The sequence below is a fragment of the Ovis canadensis genome, chromosome 7 (genome assembly GCF_042477335.2).
Source record: "Ovis canadensis isolate MfBH-ARS-UI-01 breed Bighorn chromosome 7, ARS-UI_OviCan_v2, whole genome shotgun sequence".
NCBI lineage: Eukaryota > Metazoa > Chordata > Mammalia > Artiodactyla > Bovidae > Ovis > Ovis canadensis.
Window position 1 is genome coordinate 72772166 of NC_091251.1, and position 25406 is coordinate 72797571.

Genomic DNA, 25406 nt, shown 5'->3' on the forward strand with positions numbered 1-25406 from the left:
GTTTCCTTACCCTACTGCTCTCCACCCAGGTGCCCTTTCCCAATAAAATCTCTTGCTTTGTCAGCACATGTGTCTCCTCGGACAGTTCATTTCTGAGTGTTAGACAGGAGCCCAGTTTTGGGCCCTAGAAGGGATCTGCCTTCCTGAAACATTACTAGTGATATTTGAGTTTCTTTCAAGAGCTAACTACATCTAAGCACAACATTCATTAAGTTCTCTTCGAAAGGATGATTTAAATTTTTGTTCAGTGTGGTTCACATTTAATTTTTTTAACTGTCCGAGTAAATGCCCCATAATGGAGGAAGCTTGAATTGTGATTATCTCATTGATCTATGCATGTGGGTCTAAGATAATGCTTAGAGGTCCTCACCCTTTCATTTCAGCTGCTTTTTGTGAATCTTAGCTATTTTTGAAGTCAACCTGACCATTTTGCAGAATCCTTCATGAGCACGATGAAGGAATGAGGGGCTTAAGATCTATCCAAAGACCCCACTCTGTATTGTCAGAGAACCACATAAAACCCATCAACAAGTTGTTAAATACCAATGTGTGCCAGAGCTATGCTGGGAACTTGTCAGAAACATAGGGATAAGTATGAGTCATATAAGCAAAAATCCTTGGGGAGATGTGGACAGTGAGATGAGATAATCATGAGAAACAATTTGAGAATATTCTAGGAGGTAGATCATTAAGTACTAAATTTTCTACTACAGACTTGAGGGGTCAAAAGGATTCAGAGTAATTGAAAAATACGGATGTATTGCTGTTCACAAAAGTCTTTGTGAAAGAGAGAAAACCTGGTTTTTGAAGGATTATCCTTGGTAGTTGGAGTTCAGCCAGGGAAGAGATTAATTAGACAAAGCCAGGCAGAGGAGATTGATGTTCTGATACAATTTTATGTTGATGAACTAGGGTGAAAATATTTTTAGTTTTTAGATGTCCAGTTGATCATTGAGATGGTCCATCGATGGCCACATATCCCCTTGGTAAAGTGGTAAACCTGCTCCTTCAGCTTCAACTTTCCCCAATTGCCTTCTCTTCCTCCAAGGTCAGTCTTTCTCCCAGGGATTCAGCTCCTCCACAGGCAGGTGTTTGAACTGCAGGTGACATCACTTTAGTGATGTGGAATAGCATATTTATCAGGTATTTCTAGATCATCCAATCCAGTGATTCTCCCATTTTTGCGTACATTACAGTCACTTGGAGGGCTTGTTAAATCTCAGAGGGTCCTACTCAGAGGGTTTTCAATTCAATAGATGTGGGGTCTGGGTCTGGGGCAGGGCCAGAAAGATTTACGTATTTAACAATTCCCTGGTGATGCTGGTCCATGGATCACAGTTTGAGAATTACCAGTTTAAATCCATCATTTCGGTTTACAAATGAAGAAACTGAGGCCCAAGGAGTTCTGAGTGCAAAGAGTGCATGAGGAGGCAATTACCCACCACCTCTTCACTGCTTTCCCTGTGGCAGGTCCAATGTAATTCCCAATTCCTTCAGGGCAAATCTGACTTGGATTTTAATTGTCTGAGAACTGAGCTTCTTTAATCTCAGTGAAAATTCCTGCATATTTAGGAACAGATCTGCCCAGAGGCAGGAGAATAAACTAGCTAACTTTGAGGCTTTTAGGGCTATGAAAATGTTACATTAATAAAATGATTTTTTTTCTACAAATTAAATATTAATGTATTATGTCACTGATTTTACAACCTGTAGGTGGCAGTGCCTTCCTTCTCTAAACACAGCTAGATATCTGAGCCTGTTCATTTCCTGAGGAGCTGGGAAGGTTACAGTGCATACAGTATCAGAAACTAGGCCATCCACCTCGGCCCGGGACAGTTTCTCCATACACAGCAGAATCAGGTAAACAATTTAGCACTCTTCATATGTGTGTGCTCATTTGTGTCCAGCTCTTTGCAGCCCCATGGACTGTAGCCCACCAGGCTCCTCTGCCCTTGGAATTTTCCAGGCGAGAGTCCTGGAGTGCGTTGCCATTTCCTACTCCAGGGGATCTTCCCAACGCAGGGATCAGGCGGATTCTTTATCACTAGTGCCCTTGAGGAGCCTGATGAACATGCAAGGTTTTATTAATTTCTGATGTTTTAATTATCTCATTTTCTTGTTTAGCTACTTACATTCTTATTTTCGCCCGAAGTTCTGAAACTTAAGACCTGTGAAAAGCCAAAAAACCGGAGATATATCAAAGTGGACCTGTTGAAATGCCATGAATTTACTGTGAGAGAAATTCTTCACTGGAGGGGTTTATTGCTGCCAAAGCACTCTTTCACTGGGGAAAGTTGGGGGGTAGAAAGGAAGAAAAAGAAAAGAACGATTCTCGGAACCATATTGCAGAAATGCCGAAGGGAGGTTCAAACAAGTAAGTGATTGTTCATTAGCTGCTGTCAATGATTAAACATGAATTCCCCATTTACATACGACCCAGGACTTGCAGATGACCTGCTAGTACATGATTTCCATTTCTTCAGCAGTCACTGACACAAAGATATAAAATTCACTCTATGTTCAATCTTAAGATGAAATGATCCTGTGAAAGGCTTGTGCACTCTGCCTCCCAAAGACCCCAGGGCCCATCCCTTTCCCAATTCCGCTTCCCCTTGAAAAGCCACTGAACTGTCTCAGTAGCTTCCAGGGCCAAGAAGAGCTCCGAGCTGATACCCTTTGATCATTGCTTCCTATCTCCACCGAGAGAACCATGATTTCCTGATGCTGTCTTCTCCCTTTTAAGTCATGCAAATATTGATTAACTCCTTCTCTGTTAATTTCGTTGGTTGTTCTAACATTCTACTATGAATTGAAGCTGTTGTCTCCAAGTTTCCTATGGAATTGAGTTTAAACTCTCTGTTGGACATTCCAGGATGTAGGGTTAGTTAGTTTCCTCCTTAATTCTTTAGCCTTGTCTCTATTTCCTCCTTTTCCCCCTGCACTTACTCTGGACCTCACATCATTTAAAAATGAGATTTTATGCCCTATTCTTTTGTATGTTCTGTTCCTTCTGAAAAATTCTCATTCATTTTTGAAGATAAAATGTCATTTAGGGGAAGTATTTCCAGACTCCCACAAACAGTACCTTGCTCTTCCTTTAATACAGTGTTTAGCACATTATTGTGTAATTTATATGTTTATGTGTCAATCCTTACTCCTAGGCCCCTTGCCTCATTTTGTTTCACCACCCACTGCAGTATGTTGGCCCCAAGATGGTAGCAATTGTCTTATTCTTCGTTATATCCCTAAGACCTAGCATAGAGCTGGGCAGATAGTGGATGCTGAATAAACATGTGTGGGTTTTTAATCAATGAATCCTACTCAAGATGCTTCTTTTGCTTATTCAGGAGAAACTCTGATTTCTCAGTTTCAGCCTTTCCCCTTTCAGTTCTCTAATATTTTGTCGTAAACCAACCAAGAACTTGAGTTCTACAAATGATAGAGTTGTATCAATGAAAAGACAGAAATGTTGAAGTGAAAAGCTTGCATGATGATGACAGTTCTCCCCCTCCTCCCTCTCCCCTTCCCCTGCTCCTCCTCCTCCTTTTCTTGCTCTTCCTCCTCCTCCTCCTACCACTACTACTACTGCTACTAAAAGGCAGACTCATCAGTGTCTCCAAATCTTTGACAGTTGCCTGAATTCTCTTTCAGAATATTTACAGAAGTTTTCATCTGCCTTTTTGTCTGCTAGATGAATTAACCTTTCCTCAATCACTAGAATTCAAATAAATAAAAATTATTTATTTGCAACTGTTGGGCACGGTATTTTATTATCCATGGTATGCAATGTTGTGTTCTCCTTATTTTCACTGCAATAGCATGCTATTTCTGATACTTTGTTAGATAGAGTACTGGGGCCAGGCCTGTGGTCAGCACTAACACTGCAAACATTGTTTTTTCAGAAGAAAATGAATTTCACATTTCAGTGGCTGACCTAAAAATGAACTTTTTGAACTTGCCCTATGTTTTAATGTGAGAAACTTGGCTCTGCATATACATTTGGCATCAGTTTGTAAGATTCTTTCTTTACATTACATGAACAGGGCAGAACATGGGGCTGAAGACATGTATACTGGAGACTGTGCTGGAAAATCTCTTATGACCCCCAGAAACACATCCTTGATAATCCCCAGTGCCATGTTCTTGTGTTTTCTGTGATAATGGGAACAAAATGGGAGAAACTGGGGTAAATAGGAGGCAGTCTTTTATGAAAGGGTTATCTCCATGTCAGGAATACTGCAAAGCTGTCAAATACGGGTGAGGCTTGGTGATCCAATTTAGAGAGTCAGTGACAATGACTGACGGAGCCTGCCATGCCCTCTCACTGTGAGTGCATCTGGACAGATAGAAGTAAGTAATGTGAAAGCAAAATGTATCTTTAAAGAAGGAACCCACTGAATTGGCATTTGGCGTTTAGCACGCAAGCAGAGATTCCGCGTGTTTGGGAAATCAGTCAATTAATTTCTTCTAAACTTTCCAGATGGAGGTTATAAGGGAGTAGCGAACACCACAAGGCAGCCTGCAGGACTTGTCAGGCTGGAAGATGAGTGTTCAGACTAGAGAGAGCGCATGAGCAAGTCTTAAGAGTGACTTGGGGAGAGACCCCAGACCCACGGACACGATTTCTCCTAGTAAGATCCATTTGGAGTAGGAATTAAAATATTAAACAGCACAAACCCAGTGAGAAAGCAAGAGGACAGGTTTTATCCACAGCTGTTTCAGCCAGGTGGTATATTTGATAGTGTTATACGAGAAATCACTATAAAGAACTTCAGAGTGTGCAGGAAGAGCTTTCCAGATAACACTCATGTTAGAATTATTTCTTTTTCATCCAAAAGTTAAGATAATTTATTACACCTTCCCCCATAGCAAAGCAGAAGAGAAGGCATTTTTAGAGCAATTATTTTCAGAAACATTTTCATATTGGGGTAAAATAAACCTGGAGAATTTCAGCGTTGCGTATCTATAAAGTAATGAATAGTAACCAAAATACCTAGAGCAAGAGCACATTAAAACACAAACAAATAAATAAAGCTCGCATCCTTTGAGTATTGACCTCAAAGCTTTGGTAATTGCATTGACAAATACTTATGTTATTTACACAAATATTTACATATACATATGTAAATATATTTACATATACATATATATGGAACCCATTAGGCTCCTCTGCTCATGGAATTCTCCAGGCAAAAATACTGGAGTGGGTAGCCATTCTCTTCCCCAGGGGATCTTGCCGACCCAGGGATTGAATCTGGGTCTTCCACATCTGCATGCAGCAGATTCTTTACTGTCTGAGCCACCAGGGAAGCCCATAATTTTGTGTGGTTATATGTAATAAAACTAAATGAATATATTAGAATATTACCATTTATTTTTATTAAACATAACAATACAAAATTATATATATATATAAAATTTAAACTGTTGGACGTTTAAAGAGCAATGATGAAATGAACACCAGTGGACTCACCAACAAGCTTAAGAAACATCTAAGCACCCTGTGTGTTTATCCTGCTTAGATCCCTTGCCTGCCTCCTAGAGCTAACCACTATCTTCAATTATTTTTCTTATTCTCTTGTTTTTCTTTAGTGTTTACCAAATTTATATCCCTAAATTGTTTAAATTTTATACAAGTGGAAGACAATACTGTATACATTCTCCTGGAACTTTTCCCCTCTCATCTTTGTACTTTGTGAATTCTGTTTTACCGCTATGTGGTATCTCTTGTAAGACTACACCACAGTTTGTTTCTTCATATTGTTGTCAGTGGACATTTAGGCTCTTTCTAGGAATTACAATGCATGCTTTTATGTACATTCTTGTTCATGGTTTCTGGAGCACATGTGCAGGTGTCTTCCACGATCCAAATAGTGATGTAGTGGGAAACAAACATCTGCCGCTTGATTAGGTAATGACAGATTGTTTTCCTTCCAGCATGGTTTACGCTCGTCCAGCAATGTATAGGAATTCTGATTGTTCTACGTTCTCTTCAACACTAGTTATTGCCAAATTTTATATTTTTGCCAGTCTGCTGGGAGCGAAATATTTGTGGTTTTAATTTAGATTCTGCCTTTTGATGAGGTTGAACATATCTCATATACTTTCTGGCCATAAGTCTTTTTTCTTTTATGAAATGTCCAGTTTCTATGGAATTATTTGTTAATTTTATGGAGTATTTAAATATTCAATACCCAATCATTTGTCAGTTATGATGTGTGGCAAATGTCTTCTACTAGTTTTGATTAAACTTTACTTTCTCATAAAATTATGCTAGTATTTTCACCATTTGTTGTATGCATGTGCAGGGTTAGCTCTATTTGCATAGAAAAAGTACATTTCTCTAGCAGTATAACAAAGCTATTTTATATACTAATGTCTGTAGTAACAGTGCTTTATACATTTGGTTATAATAGAATCCAAATAGCTAAGGCTTTGTCTTCTTCATGCACATCTTACTGAAAGAAAACTACTGAAAGGAAGCACTTGCTTGGTACTGTTGGTTGTTCTGAAAGAGGAGAAAAATTAAGCAAGCTACTGACCATCCTCATTTTTCTGGTGAGTAGCAGTTCTCTCTCAGTTCTGGACTCTTTTGGTTTCCACTTCAACATCCTTACAAACTCCCAAAGACAGATAAAATAAAAGAGAGAGACCTAATATCTGCAAGACTGAAACCAGTGATAATGATTAATATGTTCATATCAACCTTCCACACTTGCTAAACAGCCTGTAACTCTCTCTGGTATCACTTAACCACATTCAGCACATCACTTACCATTATTCCGACATATAAATTGTTTGTTTAATATCTGTTTTCCCCACTCCACCCCAGACTATAAATTGCCATGAGTGCAGGTATTTGTCTTCATTTGTCATAGTGCCCTCAGCACCTCGGACACTACCTAGCACCCAGCTGTCCTCAAAAAGACACCTGTTACGTAGGTGAAAAAGCATATCTATTTTACTCATCCTGCTGCTTTCTGTTTTCTGTGTTTGATATCTATTTTTTGCTGTTTGAAAGGATGATATTGCTCTACATTATGTCAGATATATATGTGCTTTGATTTTCTGTTATGTTCAACTTGTTTACAAAAAAATCAATGGCTTGGACAATGATATTGATAACATCCTGATCAAATACACACACTCATATAGCTTGGAGGGATGGTGATTATGATTGCCTGAGTCTATCAGTATTGAGTCTAATAAACACAAATGTAAAGCTCTTCAGCTGGGTACAAAAAAGAAACAACTGTGCGAGTGGTAGAGAAAAACGTGTGCTTCAGTGGCAGACAGTGCGTTATTTAGGACCCATGGTTCTGAACTGCCTGATTCTGATTCTATGGAGAGTCTTCATCTTTCATTGCCTTTGAACTATTCTACAGTTATGTGAGTTGTATTAATAGATAACTATAGCAGTTTAAAGTAATTCTCGTCTGTAGACTTGTCAATGCAAGTGAATTTTGTCTAGTAGAAGTTCAGTTGACACTGCAGATTCACTAGTTTTGCACCTATTTGCAAATTTATTTCAATATTCCTGATCTATAAGTGTGTCTGTTCTTTGGATTCTCCTTTGAATGAAAAGTAACATCTGCTGGGTTCTCTTATTAGATAGTGAGTTAAATAAAATCTTCATTTTATATTTATGTGAGAATCATAATTTTACCTTACTTTGAAAGTTATTCTTTAACAAAATAGAGAATGGGGAAAAACTTGGATAGAGAATACAATATGTGCAAAAGATTTGAAATCTAAGTTGACAATAAATTCAATATGTCATTAGTGTAGTGTGGCTGTTGCTTTGGTTATTTGGATGTTAAATACTTAGTTTAGAATCACTATTCTGAGATTTTAAACACTGATCAACTTTTCTTATTTTTAACCCAATAACTGATTGTTTTGATAATTGTTGCTATAAATCATGTTTTAAAATCTTGTATAGCAAGCCATTATAATTATCCTTTTTAAAAGAACACTTCAGTATTCTTGATAGCTTATTCTTCTGGATGAATTACACTGAGAGTTTGTCAGAGTCTATAATGTATTCATTTGGGATCTTGGTTTTGCATAAAATCTATAAATATTTGCTTAGGACTTATTGTCATTTCTACTATATATGGTCTTTCCAACAAGGATCAGTATATATCTCTCAAATTATTCGTCTTATCTTTTATTTCTCCCACTATGAGTTTCAATTTTTATTTGAATAAGTCGTTTCTGTCTTGAATTAAATAAATATGCATTTAACCATTTCAGTTGTAATATAATCTTTTTATTTTATTTTGTCTCTAGCTATTTGCAACAGGTCTAAAAGAATGCATTTAATTATTATGTCTATTTTTTCTAAAAAGTTATTATCAAACTTTTGGGAAATTTTATTGTATTTTTCTCAAATAAATATCAACATTTCTAGTGTTATATCTTTAAAAAACAGGTTAAAAAAAGAGACATCCTTGTTTTGAAAATAGTCTCATTCATCCTGGAGAAAGACAAAATAATAAAATTTTAGGTTTTCCTTTTTCTTCCTAAACAATGCCTTGAATAAAAGATATTTTACTTTTAAGATGAGGTTATTTTGGGGCAAGGCAGTCAGAAACATCAACAAAAGTTTTAAGTCTTTTTAGTCCATGCTTGACAATAATTTGGATATGCCATGAGTTCAATATTTGTTTATGTGTGTAGTGCAAGGCCCAGGAGTTTATCTACTAAAGGAGTATTACAAGATTCCACACCATCGCTTCAGCATGTGAGTATCATGCAAAAGAGATTAAAAAGTTTGAAATTAAGGTTGAAAGATAAGACAGAGTGAAGTTTTTCTTAAATATTAAAGTTTTCTATTTGTTTTCAAATTGTTCTTTCTTCCTTCTTGGTAGTTACCATCTGTCTTTAATTATCACTTTATTTAATTTCCTTTGAAAATCATTGGTATTTCCTAAATTTTAGTTGTTTGACCCTAAATTGTGAAGCCCTTCTTAGCCTCTATTTCCTTATTCATAAAATGAGAATGAAAATTTTTTTTGCCTGTCTCCCTGGGTGATTGTTTCAATCCGATAAAATGGTTAAGGCACCATTTCCTTTGTAAGACTGGTTGGCCATTGAGAACCATTTCAACTAAATTTAGCAAGAATATGTTCAATCTATTTCATGGCTGCCATGATTCCATGTAATTTTGGAGGGGTGCGAATACAAATGAAATATAGAATAAGGTCCCTGTCTCCTAAAGAAATGCCTCTCAAATGTTTGTGTGCACCCAAACTCACAGGGTCTTGTTAAACAGCAGTTTCTGATTCAGTTTGTCTGGGACGAAGTCTGAGATGCTGCTTTTCTTTTCTCATAGTTTAACATTACAGCAGAGAAGGCAATGGCACCCCACTCCAGTACTCTTGCCTGGAAAATCCCATGGATGGAGGAGCCTGGTAGGCTGCAGTCCAGGGGGTCGCGAAGAGTCGGACACGACTGAACGATTTCACTTTCACTTTTCACTTTCATGCATTGGAGAAGGAAATGGCAACCCACTCTAGTGTTCTTGCCTGGAGAATCCCTGGGATGGTGGAGCCTGGAGGGCTTCCGTCTATGGGATCGCAGAGTTGGATACGACTGAAGCGACTTAGCAGCAGCAGCAGCAACAGCATTACAGCACTTGTTTATTGAAACTACTTCTCTGATTGGAGTTGTCATTACTTAGGTGTCCAGGTCTTTGAGGAGGCAAAACATACAACTTCTGTTGTTTGGGTTACCCACAGAAATCCGAACTTGGTAAACAGTCAGAATCAAAAAGATTCAAGTCCATTCCCAACCAGGAGCACCATGAACATATGGTCACTTGGGGTGTGATCAAGGAAACAGGGCTATTGCAAGAAGAGGGGAATATGGGGCACAGGTTAGGAATGGGGGCATCCATGGGTATGGAGGATAGTAAAGGCTGGAACACTGTACTGGGCAGGTCAGAGCGCTGGAACAGGAAGAGGAAATGAATCTTGGGCAAAAGTGCATAAAGACCTTTCCAAGGAAGACATTCTGCATTCCTGACATCCCCCTGAGGGATGCTGATGCTACAGGTGACAAGACCATTGCAGAAAAGTCACACGTTAGAGGCAGAGATCAGGAAAACTAGGTATCATTAAGTATCCAAATATGTAGAAAACTAGAAAAATCAGTCTGGGCCAGAGCATGGGAAAAGGTTTCATGGCCATGAAAAATGGACAGGATTCAACTTGAGATTCCTTTCCAATGTTGGTAAGGAGACAAAGCAAGCTCAGGCATGCTATGATCTCTCACTGGAGAAAAACAGTGGCTTGATTTTTGAAACTTCTGTGGATTCATGCATTTAAGATGCTTGAAATGGCTTCTGAAAAAAATGTTGAAGGTGCTTAGCCAGAAATCAATGGTTTTAAGTTGTTGGAGTTCAATATTTTGTATGCATGTATATTTGGAAGTTCAGATTGCCCCTGCATCCATGGAACATGTGTGTGCACCTGCCCTCTTACATTGAATTTTATGACCAATCAGGATATTTTCTGTGCTTCTCGGTAGACAGTTCACATGCTTTGTGTTTGCAGTATTGTTAAAGGCAATATTTGGGCTTCACTAAGGACCAATTAGGTTCTAACAACAGATGAGCAGTTGCTCCTACATGCTGATCAGCTTGCTCTGGGATGAGTGAGTTACTGCATTCTTATCCCCAGAGGTTTGTTGTTGTTCAGTCACTAAATCCTGTCTGACTCTTTGCAACCCCGTGGACTGCAGCATGTCAGGCACCTCTGTCCTCTGCTATCTCGCGGAGTTTGCTCAAATTCATGTCCATTGATTAGGTGATGCTGTCTAATCATCTCATTCTCTGCCACCCCCTTCTCATTTTGCCTTCAGTCTTCCTCAACATCAAGGCCTTTTCCAGTGAATCAGCTCTTCACATCAGGTGGCCAAAGTATTGGAGTTTCAGCTTCAGCATCAGTCCTTCCAATGAATATTCAGGGTTGATTTTCTTTAAGATGGACTGGTTGGATCTCCTTGCAGTCCAAAGGACTCTCAAAAGTTTTCTTCAGTACCACAGTTCAAAAGCATCAATTATTTGGTGCTCAGCTTTCTTTATGGTCCAACTCTCACACCAATACATGACTACTGGAAAAACCATAGCTTTGACTATACAGACCTTTGTTGGCAAAGTGATGTCTCTGCTTTTTAATATGCTGTCTAGGTTTGTCATAGATTTCCTTCCAAAGAGCAAGTGACTTTTAATTTCATGCTGCAAGTGATCTGTAGCAAAGCTACAAAATTGCATAAATTTATCTTCAGTGCTCACTGACTTTTAGGTGCCCCATCTCTTGGGGATTCAGTGCCCATATACTTGTCCCTAATGGCCCTGATCACCCTCACTCTAGTTTCCATGCTCATAGACTTTCTTGTAATCAAATGTGTTTCATTTTATGTCTGTCCCTTCAGAATGGAGCTATTCCATAAACTCATCTCCTCATAGGCCACACATGAGCCCCAGACTTCAGTTCAGTTCAGTTTAGTTGCTCAGTCATGTCCGACTCTTTGCGACCCCATGAATCGCAGCACGCCAGGCCTCCCTGTCCATCACCAACTCCCGGAGTTCACTCAGACTCACACCCATCGAGTCAGTGATGCCATCCAGCCACCTCATTCTCTGTTGTCCCCTTCTCCTCCTGCCCCCAATCCCTCCCAACAACAGAGTCTTTTCTAGTGAGTCACCTGTTCGCATGAGGTGGCCAAAGTACTGGAGTTTCAGCTTTAGCATCATCCCTTCCAAAGAAATCCCAGGGCTGATCTCCTTCAGAATGGACTGGTTGGATCTCCTTGCAGTCCAAGGGACTCTCAAGAGTCTTCTCCAACACCACAGTTCAAAAGCATCAATTCTTCGGCACTCAGCCTTCTTCGCAGTCCAACTGTCACATCCATACATGACCACTGGAAAAACCATAGCCTTGACTAGATGGACCTTAGATGGCAAAGTAATGTCTCTGCTTTTCAATATGCTATCTAGGTTGGTCATAACTTTCCTTCCAAGGAGTAAGCATCTTTTAATTTCAAGGCTGCAGTCCCTGTCTGCAGTGATTTTGGAGCCCCCCAAAATAAAATCTGACACTGTTTCTACTGTTTCCCCATCTATTTCCCATGAAGTGATGGGACCGGATGCCATGATCTTCGTTTTCTGAATGTTGAGCTTTAAGCCAACTTTTTCACTCTCCTCTTTCACTTTCATCAAGAGGCTTTTTAATTCCTCTTCACTTTCTGCCATAAGGGTGGTGTTATTTACATATTTGAGGTTATTGATATTTCTCCCGGCAATCTTGATTCCAGCTTGTGCTTCTTCCAGCCCAGTGTTTCTCATGATGTACTCTGCATATAAGTTAAATAAGCAGGGTGACAATACACAGCCTTGACGTACTCCTTTTCCTATTTGGAACCAGTCTGTTGTTTCATGTCCAGTTCTAACTGTTGCTTCCTGACCTGCATACAGGTTTTTTAAGAGGCAGGTCAGGTGGTCTGGTATTCCCATCTCTTTCAGAATTTACCCCTTGTCCAAGGTAAGAAGCAGTGGCTGCGCTTTGCTGAAGCAGCCGTGAAGAGATACCCCATGTCCAAGGTAAGAGAAACCCAAGTAAGACAGTAGGTGTTGCATAATCACAGAAAACTAGTCAATCTAATCACACTTGGACCACAGCCTTGTCTAACTCAATGAAACTAAGCCATGCCCTGTGGGGGCCACCCAAGACGGGTGGGCATGGTGGAGAGGTCTGACACAATATGGTCCACTGGAGAAGGGAATGGCAAACCACTTCAGTATTCTTGCCTTGAGAACCCCATGAACAGTATGAAAAGACAAAATGATAGGATACTGAAAGAGGAACTCCCCAGGGCAGTAGTTGCCCAATATGCTACTGGAGATCAGTGGAGAAATAACTCCAGAAAGAATGAAGGGATGGAGCCAAAGCAAAAACAATACCCATTTGTGGATGTGACTGGTGATAGAAGCAAGATCTGATGCTGTAAAGAGCAATATTGCATAGGAACCTGGAATGTCAGGTCCATGAATCAAGGCAAATTGGAAGTGGTCAAACAAGAGATGGCAAGAGTGAATGTTGACATTCTAGGCATCAGTGAACTAAAATGGACTGGAATGGGTGAATTTAACTCAGATGACCATTATATCTACTACTGCGGGCAGGAATCCCTTAGAAGAAATGGAGTAGCCATCATGGTCAATAAAAGAGTCCGAAATGCAGTACTTGGATGCAATCTCAAAAATGATAGGATGATCTCTGTTCATTTCCAAGGCAAACCAGACTTCAGTTGAGGTGTTCGTTCATTGTTCATTCAGGTTCTGCTTTCTGCTCTGAGCTTTAGCTTTCTCCTGGACTGCCCCTTTTTCATTCTTTCAAGCCAGGCAGGACCTACCTATCTTGAACTCAGCTCAAATCCTGCCAACTTTGTAAGGTCTTCAAAAATTTCCCTGACATGGATCCCTCAGTAGGTTGTTGGGTGTCCTATGTATGGGCAATTAATCATTTGCTGAGAAACCTGTATGCAGGTCAGGAAGCAACAGTTAGAACTGGACATGGAACAACAGACTGGTTCCAAATAGGAAAAAGAGTACATCAATGCTGTATATTGTCACCCTGCTTATTTAACTTATATGCAGAGTACATCATGAGAAACACTGGGCTGGAAGAAGCACAAGCTGGAATCAAGATTGCCGGGAGAAATATCAATAACCTCAGATATGCAGATGACACCACCCTTATGGCAGAAAGTGAAGAACTAAAGAGCCTCTTGATAAAAGTGAAAGAGGAGAGTGAAAAAGTTGGCTTAAAGCTCAACATTCAGAAAACTAAGATCGTGGCATCTGGTCCCATCACTTCATGGCAAATAGTTGGGGAAACAGTGGCTGACTTTATTTTCTTGTGCTCCAAAATCACTGCAGATTGCAGCCATGAAATGAAAAGATGCTTACTCCTTGGAAGGAAAGTTATGATCAACCTGGACAGCATATTAAAAAGCAGAGACATTACTTTGTCAACAAAGGTCCATCTAGTCAAGGCCATGTTTTTTCCAGTGGTCATGTATGGATGTGAGAGTTGGACTGTGAAGAAGGCTGAGTGCCAAAGAACTGATGCTTTTGAACTGTGGTGTTGGAGAAGACTCTTGAGAGTCCCTTGGACTGCAAGGAGATCCAACCAGTCCATCCTAAAGGAGGTCAGTCCTGGGTGTTCATTGGAGGGACTGATGTTGAAGCTGAAACTCCAATACTGTGGCAACCTGATGTGAAGAGCTGACTCATTTGAAAAGACTCTGATGTTGGGAAAGATTGAAGGCAGGAGGAGAAGGGAATGACAGAGGATGAGATGGTTAGATGGCATTACCAACTCAATGGACCTAAGTTTGGGTACACTCTGGGAGTTGGTGATGGACAGGGAGGCCTGGTATGCTGTGTTTCATGGGGTCACAAAGAGTCGGACACCACTGAGCGACTGAACTGAACTGAACTGTATTATTACTGTTTCTCTGTTGCTGTCTTCCATCATCATTTAGAACTTGAATTCAGCTCTTTAAAACTTGATATCCTGGTTCCTCTGCTACAAAATCTACTTGAACTTAGAGTTTGGATCTTAATATGTTTTTCTATTTATACAGAGTCTCACACAATAAAATGGTTTTTAGAAAGTTCTTTTTATGGGATAAACTAATTCTAAAAATTTCAGGATGATCATAGTGATTATAGAAGGCCATTCAGGGACTTCCATTGGCTTAGCCAAAGAGAATCATAACTTGAAAAACCTGGATAGGATCAATGGAAGTCTTACTGATTCTCTCACAAATGTACCCCAAAGCTCTGGATTCCCTCCTGTTGGGCTGGCCCTGTTACCATAGGAACTATGCCTTCAGCTTCAGTCCAGCTTTCAAGCTGCCAAATAAGAAAGGGTGTGCGTGTGTATGAAGTTGCTCAGTCATGTCCGACTCTTTATGACTCTATGGACTGTATAGCCCACCAGGCTGCTCTGTCCATGGGAGTCTCCAGGCAAGAATACTGGAGTGGGTTGACATGCCCTCCTCTAGGAGATACCTTCCCAACTCAGGGATTGAACCCACAACTCTTTGATCTCCTGCATTGGCAGGTGGGTTCTTTACCACTAGCATCACCTGGGAAGCCCATGGGGAGGACATTTCTTAGAGCTCCTTGGCTCTTTCCAGTCCTGTTCTCCACACAAGTAGGGGTGTGGTATCTCTCCAAGGAGAAGCACATGCTGAAGCTGGAAGATAAAGTGCCCCTGCAGGCACAGGTGAAAATGCTGGGTGGGCGCGGGAGAGGTGCTCCCAGCAGGGAGTCAGTGTCTGTGATGCAGCCATCAGCCACACTCAGCTTCCATCCTCAGAACCCTCTGGCCTGTGACAGACATGATGTCAGTCTCTGTCTCCCACACTTCTTTGGGAATCCTGGTCTTGCTGGCAACTCTGGTCAGCTGTGCCTGGTTCTGTGTTTTCCTGAGAGAGTAAATACCGATCAGTCTGTGTGTGTGAGCTAGGGCAGGGCAGGCTCTTGACCTGGAGAGGCAGCCAAGCTTCTACACACATGGGCTCCCTCCTATGTGGCAAGGACCTCAGCTTCAGGGGTCCAGCATGGGCTTTGGATCACTCTTCTCCTATCCTTCCACCCTAAACCCTTCTATCATACTCTAGACCTAGTTGCATCACTGTGAAATGCAAGACTTTAAATAGCTCCCTCTGATCACTGATATCTGACATACTTTCAGCTCTGAGAAATCACAACTGCCACCCAGGAAAATGACTGGGGAGAAGCCAGCTTTGTTTCCTCTTGGTTCTCTGATGGCACCCACAAGGCCAGCAGGCCATCTTGCCCCAATGAGGTCAGAGCTGGATTTTCATCCTTGTGGCCACATCCTGGCTACATGACCCACGGGCCAAGCTGTTCTTCCCTCTGCCCACTTTCTCACTGGTGCCTCAGAGGCTATTCTAGAAAGAGAAACACTCATAAATGCACTGCCTTCTTTCAGATAGAGGGAAGGTCTCAGGGGATGGACTCAAAGGAATGAAGAAAGTGTAAGGAATTGAGACAGGAGATTGAGGCAGGTGATTCTGGAGCCAAGAAGTAGTGTTCAGGTTGGTCACCAGTTTGCTGATGCCCCTACTATTCCAGAGGGTAAACCAGGGGATAGAGGACTAGGGAAGAAGAGCTAGTAGTGAAAATAGAAGAGGGAGTTTCTGTCTTTGGGGAGCTTACACTTCTGTAGACTCAGGATATATTTGTGTATTCATTATGTATTTAATTAGGATGCATGTGTGCTTTCCTGAACCAAACCAGCATCCTCTAGACCCTTGCTGTATAGAGCCTCTACTATAGGATATCACAACTCAAATGTCCCATTTCCTTTATGATCCTTGATCTTAAATGCAATAATGATGAAGTGACTATCCAACCACAGGAACCTTATTTAGAGATTTCTTTGGATGATCTGAGAGATGCTGAGAGATTTTCTCTGCCCACCTCCTTCTGTCCCCTTCAAAACATGAAATTTAACCCACCACTGTTTCACCCACCACAGTTTCAGAAACTGAAATTGCGTGTTGGGTCTTTTGAGGATATCTCAAAGATACCTTGTTTCCTGAAGTTTTTAATTAAAAGGCAGTGTTTTATGGACAAGACAAAAAAAAAAAAGATTATTCAGAACTATTTAGGTATTTGGAAAATAGTATTATCCTCCCTTAGTAACTCTGTAAACCAAAAACCAAAATAATTCCCACTTTAGTGTAATAATTAAATGTAAAAAGAAAAAAATGAAACTCATTAAAATGCAAGAAGAATATAAATAAATGTTTACTTATTCCAGGCCAGAAAGGCCTCTCTAAAGCAATAGAAGAAAATATGACAGAAAAAAGTAGATTTGACTACATAATAATTTAAGAATTCAGTATGTCGCAATAGATTATAAACACTATTAATGATAAATGTCAAACTGGGAGAACTTGCAATAAATATGGCAAGAGACTGATATCATAAATGTATAAAGAGCTTTTCCAATCAATAGAAAGATCTCTAAGATCTCTACTGGAAAACTGGTTTAAAAAATGAAGATGATGCACATATGAATAAACATTCAATTTCACTAGCAATCAAAGAAATGTAAAATAAAATGATAAGAAAATACAATTTTCATGTAAGAAATCTACATTAAAAAACCAACTGATGGAACTAAGGTGACAGTGAAATCTCCAACTTGATGTCCCCTCCCTCTCAACAAAGCCTCCTGATTGGCTCCTCTGTCTACTCTGTCGGGGACTGAACTTGTCCTTCTGCATTTCTGGGTCATCCACTCCCATCGATGCTCTTGTCTTGCTTTCAGTGCTTATCTGTGTCCAGGGTAGTGCCAATAAGGAGGGAACAGAGCATGGATGGGAAGGAAGTCTGGAATAACTGTGTCATATTTCTAGAGATGTTCTTTTACTCAGAATATCTCACACCTACTTCAGGCCAAGCGACCTTTTGGTTCTCACTGCCAAATTAAATAGACACTCAGTAGAGAATTGAAGGCAGGAGGAGAGGGGGGTGACAGAGGATGAGATGGTTGGATAGCATCACTGATTTGATGGACATGAGTTTGAGCAGGCTTTAGGAGTTGGTGATGGACAGGGATGCTGCATGCTGCAGTCCATGGGGATAGCAAAGAGCTGGACACGACTGAGCGACTGGACAGAACTGAGAGAATGACTTATACTATAGCTTGAAAGCCATTAACTCTAGCCTCTACAAATGGATATATATTACTCTCTGGACCCATAACTGGTCCATTAGCCCATGCCCAGCTTCCCTTGATTCCTTGCCTGACTGGGCCTCCATGTTTGATATCTTTAATGTTGTCTTCGTCACACTCTCTAGAATCTTAACTTTCTACTCTGTCGCTTTGCTTTATCTCCCACCCCCAGGGACAGATTCCTACTTTCTCTGCTCCTTGCCTCTATTCCCTGCTTGTTGAAGGACACAGGACCATAATGTGGCTATGTCCACTGCAACACATGTGCTACACAATACCGATTTCTTATTGATTTTCCTGGGCACTTCCCATAATGACTGGTCCAAACATGTTCTAATACACAGAAGGCTCTTCTTCCTTCTCTGATAATAGCATCAATAATGTTAATAAACAAAATAAAACAACAATAATAGCAAATGCTACTATACTACTTACTGTAGTTCAGGCTATCCTGTAAGTGTTTAGCAGTTATTTAGTCACTGAATTCTTCCAGTAATTCTATGAGAGAGGTAGGTATTATTGTATTTCCCATTTTACAAATGAGACAACTGAGGCACAAGGAGTGAAAGGAATTTTCCCAGGACCCTGGGGGTTGGGGACAGATGGGTCATGTTGTCACAGTTTGACACTGGATAATCTGGAGACGTCTGGATCACATCTTCATATTCCCATCTCTTCTCTCACAGGAGACGATTTTGCTTCCTACATCACTGAGAAAGTCCATATAACATACAGGCTTTCTTACACATTTTCTCTTTTTGTATTATGGTTTTTGCTTGTTTGTTTAAGCAATAGAAATACATTTTAGCACAGATTTGGAGGCCAGAAGTCTGAGATGAGAGTCTCAGCATAGTTGGGTTCTGGTGAGGACAGTTTCTGGCTTGCAGGTGGCTGCCTTCTCATTGTGTGTTGACGTGACCACTCTTTTGTGCATACTTAGACAGACAACACAAGCTCTCTATAGTCTCTTCTTAGGAGGGCACTGATCCTATCAGATCAGGGCCCCACCCTCATGGCCTCACCTAATCCTAGTTAAGTCCCAAAGACTTTGTCTCTGAATACTACCATGGCATCTGGTCCCATCACTTCATGGCAAATAGATGGGGAAACAGTAGAAACAGTGAGAGACTTTATTTTGGGGAGCTCCAAAATCACTGCAGATGGTGACTGCAGCCATGAAATTAAAAGATGCTTGCTCCTTGGAAGAAAAGCTATGACCAAACTAGACAGCATATTAAAAAGCAGAGGCATTACTTTGCCAACTAAGGTCTGTCTAGTCAAAGCTATGGTTTTTCCAGTAGTCATGTAAGGATATGAGAGTTGGACCATAAAGAAAGCTGAGCACAGAATTGATGCTTTTGAACTGTGGTGTTAGAGAAGACTCTTGAGAGTCCCTTGGACTGCAAGGAGATCAAACTGTCAATCCTAAAGGAAACCAGTCCTGAATATTCATTGGAAGGACTGATTGAAGCTGAAACTCCAAAACTTTGGCCACCTGATGCGAAGAACTGACTCATGTGAAAAGACCCTAATGCTGGGAGAGATTGAAGGCAGGAGGAGACGGCAGAGGATGAGATGGTTGGATGGCATCACTGACTCAATGGACATGAGTTTGAACAAGCTCTGAGAGTTGGTGATGGACAGGGAAGCCTGACGTGCTGCAGTCTGTGGGGTCACAAAGAGTCAGACACGACTGAGCGACTGAACTGAACTGAACCACCACTTTAGGGGTTAGGGCTTCAATATATGAATTTGGAGGAGGCACATTTAGTCCACAGCATTTGCTATTCAGTTGTGTATTTTATGTTCAGTTTTGTATATTAAGTTTTAGAGCTGTCCTTGGCTCCAGCTCTATGTAATTTGTCCTTGGGGGTGGGAGACAAAGCAGAGTGACCGAGCATAAAGTTAAGATTCTAGAGGTGATGAGGACAACATTAAAGATGTCAAACATAGAGGCCCAGCCATTCTCTTCCCCTTATTTCAGACTAGGAAAATAGCATTTATCATAGGAGGCTGGCCCCCCACCTGTGTCCTTGGCCATAGCTCTTTCTAAGGACTCAGTTTTTTGCTCTCCTCCATCCTCAGTTCGTCATCAGGTTCTTCAGCTCCTCCTCTCCAGTGAATCTTCCCTTTCAAAGCCTTCAAATATGCTCTGATCTCCCTCGTCCCGAGAGGGTTCTGAGCCCTCCTGTATAGTGAGCCTGCAAGGCTTAACCTACTCCTGTTTACTTCTTAAAGTTATGTCCTTTATTCAGGTACTCATGAAATATCCTCAGGTGCTGTCTCTGAGCTCCATGGCTGGTCCTGCATCTCATGACTCTTGGCTCCCAGAGACCCTGTGCCAAATCCAGTCCTGTTGGTTTTCAGGGACCTACTCTCCCAGCACACTATTACTTACTCCTGCCTTGTCTCCTAGAGATCACGGCCCCTCAGAAACATAGCCCCTTCATCTCTCTTTAATTAGCTAATTAAAACTGTTTCTTGAGTGCCTACTGTGTGTCAGGCACTGTGCTAAGAATGACGAATACAAAACAAATATGGCAGACTTTCAAACCGAGGCTTGCTCAGATGAAAAATAGAAAGTCACTAACTGTAATACAATAACTAATGTTTTGATGGAACACATATGTAATAAGTACCATGCGAAAACTCATTCTTACGTCATTTAAACTTTATGTGAAGTTTAAAGATGAGGCAGCTGAAGCAGAGAGAGAGGTTAGGTAGCTCACCCAAGATTACACAAGTAAGTGCAACAGGAGCTCCAAGCATATTTCCCTCTTTAATTCCACTGTGCTAACTCCTACAGATATCTCTCTGAGATGAAATAGGAACCCAGAGACCAGAGGAACCAAATCTCTGAGAGGTAGGGGCCATTTTGTACACTGATGCTAACCCTAGATCTGTATCTTAGAGGAGAAATAGACATTTGCCCAGTGGACTGGAGGGTGAGCAGAAACACCAGGACATAGAATAGTGAGAAAAGATGATGGGACTAAGGGCTGAAAAAATACTTACAAAACCTGGAAATATAGGCTATCCGAGGGGAAACTTGGAGATGTGGTTCAAAATTTAGACAGTGGTTATATTTGTAAAGAGGGGCTTCCCTTGTGGTTCAGCTGGTAAAGAATCTGCCTAAAGTTTGGGAGACCTGGGTTTGATCCCTGGGTTGGAAAGATCCCCTGGATAAGGGAAAGGCTACCCACACCAGTATTCTGGCCTTGAGAATTCCATGGACTGTATAGTTCATGGGGTCGCAAAGAGTCGGACAGACTGAGTGGCTTTCACTCCACTTTCATACTGTAAAGAGCCTTATAAATGAAAAGGTTTTAATTTTACATTTTAAGATCCTGATGAAAGTGAAGTCTCTCAGTCATGTCCAACTCTTTGTGACCCCATGGACGGTAGCCTACCAGGCTCTGAGATCCATGGGATTTTCCAGGCAAGAATACTGGAGTGGGCTGCCATTTCCTTCTCCAGGGAATCTTCCCAACCCAGGGATTGAACTCAGGTCTTCTGCATTTCAGACAGACGCTTTACCATCTGAGCCACTAGGGAAGCCCCTAACATTTGCAAACATTTCTGAGATGTCCAAATACTCTTTCTTGAACTGAAACTACTTTACAGGTGTATAGAATGTGAATTAGGAATTTCCCGAATCTGTGCCTTTCTGCTGAGCTCGCTGTGTTAGCATCCAGAGTATTTCAGCACCTTTCTTGACCTATTATTACATAATTTCAGTGCTTTCATCTTTCAGAAAGCAATTCTGTGATTTCTTGTCTAACTTGAGCCTTTTCTTCTCTGTACAAAGGGAAGATGACATAATTCAATTATCTGTTTTTTTCTGTTGGAAATAAGACCAGAGATACCAACATCTCAAATAATTGTTTTTCTCTTGACTTCTTGTGCAATCAAATAGGCATGGGCTGAGTGACTTTGAAGATACAGTTATCATCCTGGGTGGGTAGAGGGCAGCATAAAGCTAGGGGCCCATGCATTGACCCCAGAGCACTGTGCCTCAGTATCCGCTGTGCCACTAACTAAACAGTGGACCTAACAGCTTTGTCACTTTCAGCCTTAGGCTACAAAACCCTTCAAGCTGTTGTTCAGTTTTTAAGTCATGTCCGACTCTTTGCAACCCCATGGACTGCAGCACGCCAGGCTTCCCTGTCCTTCACTATCTCCTGGAGCTTACTCAAACTCATGTCCATCGAGTCAGTGATGCCATCCAACCATTTCATCCTCTGTCGTCCCCTTCTCCTCCTGCCTTCAGTCTTTCCCAGCATCAGGGTCTTTTCCAATGAGTCAGCTCTTCACATCAGGTGGCTGAAGTATTGGAGTTTCAGCTTCAGCATCAGTCTTTCCAATAAATTTTTGGAGTTGATTTCCTTTAGAATTGACTAGCTTGATCTCCTTGCCATCCAAGGGACTCCCAAGAGTTCTGCAGCACCACAATTTGAAAGCATCAAGGCTGACAAAGAAAAGAAAGGCTCTCTGCTCTAAGGGTTGGTACTGGTCTGTTCACCCCTTGTCAGCAGTGACTCACCCAATCCCATTTCTGTCCTCAGCACATGTCATGGAAAAGTTCTGCGTTTCTTCACCTTGAATTTGTCATCAGGACCAAATATCAATGAGATCTTTCCTGTATGTTTTGGGAAATGGTGCTCAGTGCTATTATAGGCATCCAGTAACAAGGCATTTATTTATTCAGCATGCATGAGAATGAGCTATTGCACAGCCATAAATTTTCTGGATGATTGAAAATTAACTCTCTTTTTTAAAAAAAAACTCCTTTTAAATTGAAGTGTAGTTGCTGTACAATATTATATGCTATAGGTATACAATATAGTGATTCACAATTTTCAAAGATTATACTATATATTTTTTAAGAAACAATTGATATATTCCCAATGTTGTGCAATATATCCTTTTAGTTTATTTTATTTTCAATTTTTTTAATTGGAGGAAGATTACAGTGCTGTGTTGGTTTCTGCCACGTGTGTGGGCTTAGTTGCTCAGTTGTGTCAGACTCTGCAAGGACTGTAGCCTAAGGACTAAGGACTGTAGCCTAAGGACTAAGGACTGTAGCCCGCCAGCCTCCTCTGTCCATAAGATTATCCAGGCAAGAATATTGGAGTGGATTGCCATGCCCTCCACCAGGGGATATTCCTGACCCAGGGATTGAACCTGCATCTCCTGAGGCTCCTGCATTACAGGTGGATTCTTTACTGGCTGAGCCACCGGGAAAGCCCTGGTTTCTGTTGTACAACAGTGCAAATCAGACATAATTATACATATATCTCCTGCTTCTTGAGCCTCTCTCCCCTTCTCCCATCGTAGCCTTCTAGGTCATGGCAGAGCCTTGTAGCTTATTTTACATATAACAGTTAGTATCTCTTTCTTGCCCCTTCCCGCTTCCCTCTGCCTACTAACAACCCTTTCCTATTCTCTATATACCTGATTCTGCTGTTTTTTTTTTTTTTTTGCTGTATTCACTCATTTGTTGTATTTTTAAGATTTCTCATATAAATGAGATCATACAGTATTGGTCTTTCTCTGTCTGAATTATTTCACTAAGCATAATGCCATCCAAGTCCATCCATGTTGCTGTAGATATCAAAATTTCATTCTTTTTTATGGCTGTTAACTCTCTTTTGAATATCATTTGGGCAACAGCATTTCTGGAATATATTACATATGTGATGGGATAATGCATTTTGAGATATGCACTATGTTTTTCCCTCTCGGCTTTTCTCTTTTTCCCTTTCCCTTATCCAAGCAGGATCAGTGTTCTTTCATTGTCTCAAAGGAGGACTATGATGGGGTGGAAGGCAGAAATACACTGTGCACCTGTCTGGGTTTTGTGGTTCAAAGGCCCAGGTTCTTAGAACAACTTAGTGGATTAGGAGAGTGGCTGAAAGAAAGTGGACTTGGGCTGTGGAAACATGCATGAAGGATAATCCTTCAGACTAAAAATACATGCACCCCAGGGCAGAAGAGGAGAAGGAAAAGCTACAGAGAAAGAAGGGGTGGTGAGAATGGGGGAATGGCAGGAGAGGAACAGAGAGGTAGAGAGACAGAGATGCAGCCCTCCCTTGTCTGGGCAGGAATGCATGAGTGCTGCTTCCAGAAGAGCCAGACAGAGCTTTTCAGGAAGATCATTACTCTGCAGGGCTGATGCCAAGGATGGGAGAGAAGCAGGAGTGCTGAGGGCAAAAGTGAGCTCACCCCTGTGTGCCAGTGACTCAGGGACCCGGTGACCAACTTGCCAGTGTTTCAACATTATTGACATCTCTTGGGAGCTTTGCCGTAACCTCAGAGTTATGGAGTCTAGGGTGGTGCTATGAAAACTCGAGGTTTGAATTCCTAACCCACTCAGTGGGATAAGAGCTCTTAATAGAAATACTGTGAGCTAACGGACATTAAATTTCTTGCAAACCTTGCTTTTCTGAAGCATCAGGTAATCTCTTCCATGGTTGGGACCGGCTCACCATCCAGGTCCTGTGGATCTGTTGAGAAAGGAGCACTTTTACCCCCATGCCAGTGTTGTAGGCTCTGCTGAGTCTTCAGTCTTTGGGTCTTCTTTTTATTTTGTTTCCCTGTCCCCAGCCCAGCTTTTACTTCTTGGTACTTATCGTGGGTGCACATAGTTCTCCCTCTCCATTTTCCTCTCCAAATATGCTGTCCTCGATGAGCTTTGGCCAGGAAGCCAGATAACGAACCTTAGAATTATACATAAAGGAAGAGGAAATCAGACCTGAGAGTCAGCTCGTTTTCCTCATCTGCAAAATGAGGGAGCTGTAATAGATCATTGCTAAAGTTTAGTTCAGCTCTAACATTTTATGATTCCTCTGAATAAAGTATGGGAGCTTTAAGCCACCATTTTTGGAACATACACTTCTCCCATTTCCTGAATTTCAACCATGTTCTCAGGGGATGAGGTTGCTCTGTTTGTGACATCTTGAAAAGTGACATTATTTAACTTGGCATTTATTGCTCAATTTACATAAATCTCATCCATTCATTTGAAAAGTTATTGAGCCTCTACTGTGTGTCCAGTGCTATAGTGTATGATTGGAATACAAAGATTAATACACAATGACTTCCTCAAGGTGTTCACAGACTATAAAATTGATTCTCGATCTCCTCTGCAGTCATGGAACCCTTCAGAAATCTGATGAAAGCCCATTATATTACAGGCTGTTATCTATTGAGCACTTACTGCATGCCTCATTCTATCCCAATGCTTCAAAAGTAGCATATTTTATCCTCAGATATCTATAAGGTAGTTATTATTATCTGCAGATATACAGATGATGAGACATAAGCCCAAGGACACAGTGCTAGTAAGTGCTGAGAACCAGAATGTACTCCTGGTCAGTGCAAGTCTAGAGCCTCATATGAAACTGCTGTGTTTCTGAAATTAACCACAATAAGAACAACATAATAACAGCAACAGTTTCTGAGAATAAGTGCTGTGTACCAGGCCATGTGTAAAAGTCTCTATGTCAGTTATTTCATTTAGTACTAATCCTAACATCATAAGCAGATACTTTTATTATCTGCCATTCAGTGTGGAACCTCTTGGCTTAAAATGGTTAAATAATTTGCCCCAGGGTA

At 40.9% G+C, this 25406-nt stretch overlaps 1 long non-coding RNA gene across 2 annotated transcripts in view; it reads left to right on the plus strand.

Moving 5' to 3' along the window:
- Positions 1-1752: 1752 nt before the first annotated feature.
- The window catches only part of LOC138443720 (uncharacterized), an 86270-nt gene continuing 62616 nt past the window's right edge, over positions 1753-25406 (plus strand). Inside the window, exon 1 of one of the 2 annotated variants that reach the window (XR_011258247.1) lies at positions 1753-1860. This is a non-coding gene — a long non-coding RNA (uncharacterized lncRNA). The remainder of the gene's footprint in view (positions 1861-25406) is intronic. The other variant, XR_011258248.1, reaches the window with a different exon arrangement.